The 7,462-nt window shown below is 47.8% G+C and overlaps 1 pseudogene; it reads right to left on the bottom strand.

Moving 5' to 3' along the window:
• Nucleotides 1-971: 971 nt before the first annotated feature.
• Nucleotides 972-2,516, bottom strand: LOC100341715 (ADP-ribosylation factor 4 pseudogene; annotated as a pseudogene).
• Between the last annotated feature and the right edge of the window lie 4,946 nt (nucleotides 2,517-7,462).

Genomic DNA, 7,462 nt, shown 5'->3' with positions numbered 1-7,462 from the left:
ACAATGGCTTAACCATTAGGCCAAATGCCTACTCCAGAAAATGTTCTACATCGATAAATCAAAAAGCAGAGGTGGGAATTTAGCCTAGAAATTGAGACACCCACAACCCATACTAGAGTGCCTGGGTTCATTGCCGTCTCTAGCTCCTGACTCCAGCTTCCTGCCAGTGCACACCCTGGGAGGCAGCAGGTGATGACTCAAGTGACTGGGTCTCTGCCACCCGTGTGGGAGACCAGCACTGGGTTCCCAGCTTCCAGATTCTGTCGTGGGCATCTGGGGAACAGGCAAGTGGGTGGGCACTTTCTGTCTGTCTACTTGTCACTGTCTCTGTCTCTCAGCCTCTCAAGTTTAGAAGAAACAGTGCTAAGAGCATGTTGTTACAACAGATCCAGGTAACCTCTCAAAGACAGTTAAACAGGTCCCTTCCTAGCAGTGGTTACCGAGAGTAAAGCGGGAAGGACAGTACTTGGGGCCGCTATTTTTTTAGTAAGGTTATTATTAAATCAATAAAAGTCTAATTTCGAGTAAAATAACTTCTTATTTTTTTCCCAAGGAGAATTTCTTTAAATCCAAGTATATTGCTTACCAGCAACAATATACTTGGTGAACAATAATTGGCAACAAAATCAGTTTAAAGACTGTATTATTGGCTGGCACCACGGCTCACTTGGCTAATCCTCCGCCTGCGGCGCTGGCACCCCGGGTTCTAGTCCCGATCTGGGTGCCGGATTCTGTCCCGGTTGCTTTTCTTCCAGTCCAGCTCTCTGCTGTGGCCCAGGAAGGCAGTGGAGGATGGCCCAGGTACTTGGGCCCTGCACCTGCCTAGGAGACCAGGAGGAAGCACCTGGCTCCTGGCTTTGGATCGGTGCAGCGCGCCGGCCGTAGTAGCCACTTGGGGGGTAAACCAATGGAAGGAAGACCTTTCTCTCTGTCTCTCTCTTTCACTGTCTGTAACTCTACCTGTCAAAAAAAAAAAAAAAAAAAAAAAGACTGTATTATTCTGGCCAAACCAGTCCCAGATACTGTTTAACAACAAGATGCAAACTAACAGTGTGGTAATAAGCCAAGACCAGTTCTGGGAAACATCTCCGAGGTCAGGTCCAGTGTAACCTTTGGGAAGCTCCTCGGAGGCCAGTCAAGTCCCTCAGACAGACCAGTTCCTTGTGCAGCACCAATCGCCTGAACATACCATGTTCTGTTACACAGAGATCGAAGACCTCATTTACTGTCATTTCACCGATGGCCACAGCATTTAGCAAAGCCTGTTTGTTCACAAAAAGCAGCAGCACTGCATGCTGAAGCTTGTCTTTCTGAAGGATTTTCTGCAGCTCTGCTGTTCCTCCCCGAATTCTTTCACGATCACTGCTGTCTACCACAAAAATAGGACTCTGGGCGTTCTGGAAGCAATGCCTCCAGAGAGGCCTCATTTCATCCCGATCACCAACAGCCCTTACCAGTAAACAAGTGTTCTTGCAGTCCACTGCTTCTGCCTTAAAACCCAAGGTGGAAACAGTGGTGAAGAAGGGTTGTCTTGCCACCAGCATCCCCTCCAACCAGCCACATGCACATGTATTTCTGGCCCAAGAGGAGAGAGAAGAGACAGGAAGACAGTGAGGCCCTTGGTGGTAGTGGCACCTGCTATGGGCAGAAGCAGAAGAGGACTGGGCCTTCTTCCACCCTCCTGGCAAACTGAAGAGAAGGACCAGAAAGAGATGAGAAGAAAGAAGGTGGGGATGGCTCGCAGGCCAGCGCGTGGGAAGAAGCTCCGGGCTTCCGGTCAGGTCCCAGTGGGGCAAGGACCTGCTCGGCAACCGGCACAACAGCTTAGGCCCTGGCTGTAAATCCTCGGCTGTGCTGCCTCACACGGCAGCTTCGGCGACTCCAGCAGCTTCCCATTAAAATGACTTTTTGTAGGAAACGAATGCAAGTGTGTGTGTGCTGGTCGAATTCAACAAATTCTGCCAACTTTGAGAGCAGAGAACAAACAAGATTAAGAACCAGACGTGGATGGTAAGCGATGTCTTAAGAATGGAATCCGTTGCCCTGGGGAGCCTGGAGAGATTAAGAACCCAGGTCAGAATCCTAAGGAGCTTCACAGGCAAGTGCCAGGTTGAAGAGCTCTTACGGGAAACACAAGACAAGGCTGATGAGATGGAAGAAGAGTGGAAACGGCGGTGCTGCACATGGAGAAGGGGAGAGCTTCGAGGAGCAGTCGGCTGGTCAGACACCATACTATCAAGAGGTCGGGGTGAGCACTGAAGCGTTCCTGGGCTCAGCAGTGAGGAGGCCCTCAGCCCCCCAGTCAGGGGCTGCTGATTTCTTCACGTCTACGTGCACTTAAATCTGCAGATTGAACCCCATGCATGAATAGAGACACATTGAACTGTCTGGCTGCAGAGATATGAGAGGGGGACCGCACTCTTCTCATTCATGGAGTTTCAAGCACATGACTCTCACCCTCTCCCAAACAAAGCCAGCACTTGTGGCAGGTCCGAGAGGCACGCATATGTCTCCATGCTGCAATCTGAGGAAGTCCCCCAGGAAGAGATGTTCTGTATACTATAGGGAAAGGATTTCTTTCCTCAATTTTCATCTTAACCAGACTTCTCAAGGATGCAGCCCTTCTGGGTGAATCCCAGAATACTGGCTGGACCTGAGAGAGGGTCCTGGCTCTATATTGCAGAGTTAACAGCTTATATCACACCACTGGGACAACCACTGGGCATTTCCATTCAAATCTCCCAAGAATTGCTGCTCACCCAGTTTGTGCTCCTTGTCAAACAACCTCTCTCTCCCTTTCCTCACCTCCCTTGAGACACTCCAGTTTATTCTGCAGGCGTCACCAGGGAGTGTCTATATTCCACCTAGATGTCTCCTTGGGCTCTGAGACCCAGTGCTGTGGTAACCAGCTTCAGCCCCTGCCTGGCCTGCCCCCAGCAGAATTCACCTAGTACCAAGAGTTCCAGGAAGGGTGAGTGTTACAGCTCCTAGGTTACCTAAAGCCACTGGGAATGTTCATGCTGTCCCTTGTCCCCAGCTGGGTTCCCCTTGGGGAACCAAAAGCACAGAACAACTTTCTGTTCAGGAGGCAGTCCACGCCAGCTCCAGCTTCCTTCTCTTAACTCCAAGAGCAGGTACAGTTGGTTGTACCTAAGAATCACCTGGGGCTGTACTAATATGGAGATTCCTGGACCCCAGCCCCAGAGTCTCTGATTAGGTCTAGGCTACAGTCTGGGAGCCTGCATATTAATAAATGTCTCAGTCTCTGATGTAAATATTCCTGGGAGTTGACTCTAGGAAACAATACACCTTACAGCAGATGCTAATACAACCTACTGTTAAAAACATGATCTAAGGATAATTATCCCAATTGATCAGTAATTGTTAACTATTAATTGCATGAACAAAGCCCTGCTGCTAGCCCTGGCCCTAGTGAGCAGCAGCCTAATTCGCAACGGATCCTTGAATTTGGAGTTCATATTTGAACCCTATTTGTCTTCTCCGCCTGTGGCAGCTTAGTACCATCTCTGCTGAAGCCCGCTCACCCTGGCACCCTCGCATTTTATCAGCAGACCTGATTAGCATCCGGAGGCTGTCTGCTTGGTTTTCTGAGCACCCCAAAGGAACTCAAAGTGACCTTCCTTTATAACACATGATCGCGTGATCATACTTCAAGTCAGATCATTCCAAACATACCCTCTGTATCTGGTCTACATGCTCTGTCAGAGTCATATGATAAGACAGGTACTGTTTTTTAATTAAAATGGTAAAAAGGCAGACCTGTGGAATTACCTATTTTCAACTTAGGACACTATAGTATACATCTTCAATGAATGAAACTTAACCTACTTTCCAGGCAAACTTGAGAAATGCTTCTCCTTAGTTCTAAGTGGAATGTAATTAGATTTTTGTGGGCTCAGGAAAAAAATACAGGATTAACTACCCAGAAGCAGGGCTCTAAACTCTTGAGTCTAAAAGGCGTTTTGCACATTCGGCCATCCTACGGTTTTACACAGTCAATGGAGCAAATTGTAGGTGGCTGCTTCCATTGTTAACATTGTGTACGTGACTGTGCCATTTTCTTAGTATCCGAGCCATGGCTTTTGGGCGTAAATGAAAAGTATAAAGATCACGCACTTGAGATCACAGAGGACTGTTTGGGCTGATAACAGCATCTGACTTAGGGTGGTAACAGGAAAAGGCAAAGTGATTGAGATCAGCAGCAGGGCAGAGCGAGCGGGCGGCGTCGGAAGGTAAAGGAGAGCGTGCTGGACTGATAGACCTGGCATGCAGCCGTTGCAGACCTTGTCAGATCCGGCACTCATTATCATCCAGCTTGCTCTCAGGTCTGCTGCTCTTGACTACATTTTTAATCCCGTCTTCACACAGAGCACGTACAATGCCTTCTAGTTGCTTCCTGTAGATAAGAGTAATTCTGAGAAAGGTCCTGGTTGGATCACACGGCTTACATGGGTGGGGTTTTATGACAGCTACACTCTCTCTGGGATTTCACAGACACTCAGCTCCTGATTGCTTTCTCAAATTTCTTTTCCATCTTAGGTTTTTTCAAAGTCTAATAGCCACAATAATAAAACTAGTAATAAAAAAAAGGAATGGACAAAATGGGCTCTAATTAATTTTTTTTCTAAAAAAAATGACCTCTCTGGAGTGCAAAAGGACCAAAGAGTCCATCTGTGTACTTCCTCCTACAATAGGATGTAAGTATATGTCTGGATTATTTATTTATTTATGCTTGTGTCATTTAAAAATGTTATTGTTGACATGGGCATTTAGCCTAGCAGTTAAGATGCCTGATTCCACACTGCAGTACTTAGTTTTCTTCCTGGCTCTGGCTTCCTGCTAACACAGACTATGGGAGGTAGTGGTGATGGCTGGAGTAACTGGGTTCCTACCACCCAGCCATTGTGGTCACTTGGAGAGTGAACCAACAGATGGAAGATCTCTCTCTCTCCCTTTGTCACCCTGCCTTTTTTTTTTTTTTTTTTTTAAGGTTTATTTATTTATTTGTCTGAAAGACAGGGTCAGAGAGAGAGAGAAAGATCTTCCAACTGCTAGTTCACTCCCCAAAAGGCCTCAATAGCCGGAACTGGACCAATCCAAAACCAGGAGCCAGGAGCCCCCTCTGAGTTTCCCACATGGGCACTGGGGCCCAAACTCCAAAGCCATCCTCCATTGCCTTCCCAGGTGCACCAACAGGAAACTGGATGGGAAATGGAGCAGCCTGAATCCAACTGGTGCCCACACAAGATGGCAGGTGGTGGCTTCCCCTGCTCAGACACAGCACAGGCCTCCCCTGCCTTTCAAATAAATAAATGTTAAAAACATACAAAACGTATCAAATAAAAATGAGAAAGAAGTAAAATATGTATCTCTTTGCAGCTCCCCACCACCATCACACCCCCAGGATTCAGGAAGAACTAGTAGGATGGGCTCACACTGCATGGTCTAGGGCACAGAGATGAACAAGACAGAGGTGACCCAGACAAGCCCAGTGAATGACACAGTTGCAACAAATTTCCCCAGGAATGAGAGGAAAAGTCTTTCCATCACCCAATGCGGAATGACACCATAAGAAGAATAAGGCAGGGGAATGGCATTTAAATAAATCTAATAATAACTAGGAGTTCCCGCAAGATAGTTCGTGTTGTCAGGAAGACCTTCATATTCACACACACATTTCAGCATTTTTCTCAGCCAGCTGCTCAGGATGGACAGTAATGTGCAGTCTCCTGGTAATGGGCATTCAGTGTTTACCGCTGAAGAAGTCAATCAATGGATTAGGGAAGTGAATGAATGAATGATACCATTAGCCTATCAGGAATGAATGATGCCATCAGCCTATCAGTCATCTGTATCTCCAAAGCCTGAGAAGGAAACTGCAAAGCACAGTTGTGTTAAAGAAGCATTTTTTAAAAAAGATTTATTTATTTATTTATTTGAAAGTCAGAGGTACAGAGTGGGGTTGGGTAGAGAAAGAGAAACAGAGAGGTCGTCCATCTACTGGTTCACTCTCCAGATGGCCACAATGGCCAAGGCTGAGCCAGGCTGAAGTTAGGAGCCTGAAGCTTCATCTGGGTCCCCTACATGAGTGGCAGGGGCCCAAGCACTTGGGCCATCTTCCATTGCTTTTCCAGGCACATGAGCAGGGAGCTGGATGAGAAGTGGAACAGCTGGGACACAAGCTGGAGCCCATATGAGATGCTGGCGCTGTGGGTGGAGGCTTTACCCGCTATGCCACAGTGCCAGCATGGCACCTACAGAAGCATTTAGTTAGCTCAGTGTGCAGACTTTGTCCCTGTCATTGGTTTTAGGGGCGAGGAAAAGAGTAACAAAAGGTTATCTGAACTGAGTCTATGGCTCTGATGGGTTATTAGCTCTGCCCCAAATTCTGTCATGTACTTCTAAGAGTTCTGGGTGTACAAATTTCAGGGAAAATCTGGCAAAATTAGCACAGAATATTGAACCAGTTTTAAGGGTGAAAGCAAGCCCCTCATTCCCTATCAGCATCTTTTTTTTTCTTTTTTTAAAGATTTATTTAAAAGGCAGAGATACAGGTAGAGAAGGGGAGAGAAAGATTGAGATATCTTCCATCCCCTAGTTCACTCCCCAAAAGGCCACAACAGCTGGAGCTGGGCCGGTCTGAAGCCAGGAGCCAGGAGCTTCATCCAGTTCTCCCACATAGGAGCAGGGGCCCAAGGACTTGGGGCACCTTCCACTGCTTTCCCAGGCCACAGCAGAGAGCTGGATTGAAACTGGAGCAGCTGGGACTTGAACCAGCGCCCAGATGGGATGCTGGCACCGCAGGCAAAAGCTTAACCTTCTACACCACAGCGGCCCCCTCCCGCTGCCAGCATCTCTAAGTGACAGAGATGAAAACAATGAAACACCTAGCTTTACAGAGTTCAAGGAGGTGGCACAGCATTAATGAATCCAGTACTAGGGGGCCAGCGCTGTGGCACAGTAGGCTAAGCCTCCGCCTGTGGTGCTGGCATCCCACATGGACACTGGTTTGAGTCCTGGCTGCTCCACTTCTGATCTAGCTCCCCACTAATGCCCTGGGAAAGCAGCAGTGGTCAGGTCCCTGCACTGGTGTGAGAGACCTGGAAGAAGCTCCTGGCTTCGGATTGGTCTAGCTCCAGCCTTTGCAGCCATTTAGGGGGTGAACAAGCGGATAGAAGACCTCTCTGTCTCTCCCTCTGTCTGTAACTCTGCCTCTCAAATAAATAAATAAATCTTTAAAAAAAAGAAAGAAAGAAAAGTAAAGCTATGATTTGAGAGGCTGTATTGGGGCCAGTGCTGTGGCGTAGTAGGTTTAGCCTCTGCCTGTGGTACCAGCGTCCCACTGGAGGGTCCGTTCAAGTCCCAGCTGCTTCACTTCTGACCCAGCTTGCCGCTAATGTGCCTGGGAAAGCAGTGGAGGATGACCCAAGTCCTTGGGCCT

This window comes from Oryctolagus cuniculus, chromosome 15 (assembly GCF_964237555.1).
Source record: "Oryctolagus cuniculus chromosome 15, mOryCun1.1, whole genome shotgun sequence".
Taxonomy (NCBI): Eukaryota; Metazoa; Chordata; class Mammalia; order Lagomorpha; family Leporidae; genus Oryctolagus; species Oryctolagus cuniculus.
This window is presented reverse-complemented; position numbering and strand designations above follow the sequence as displayed.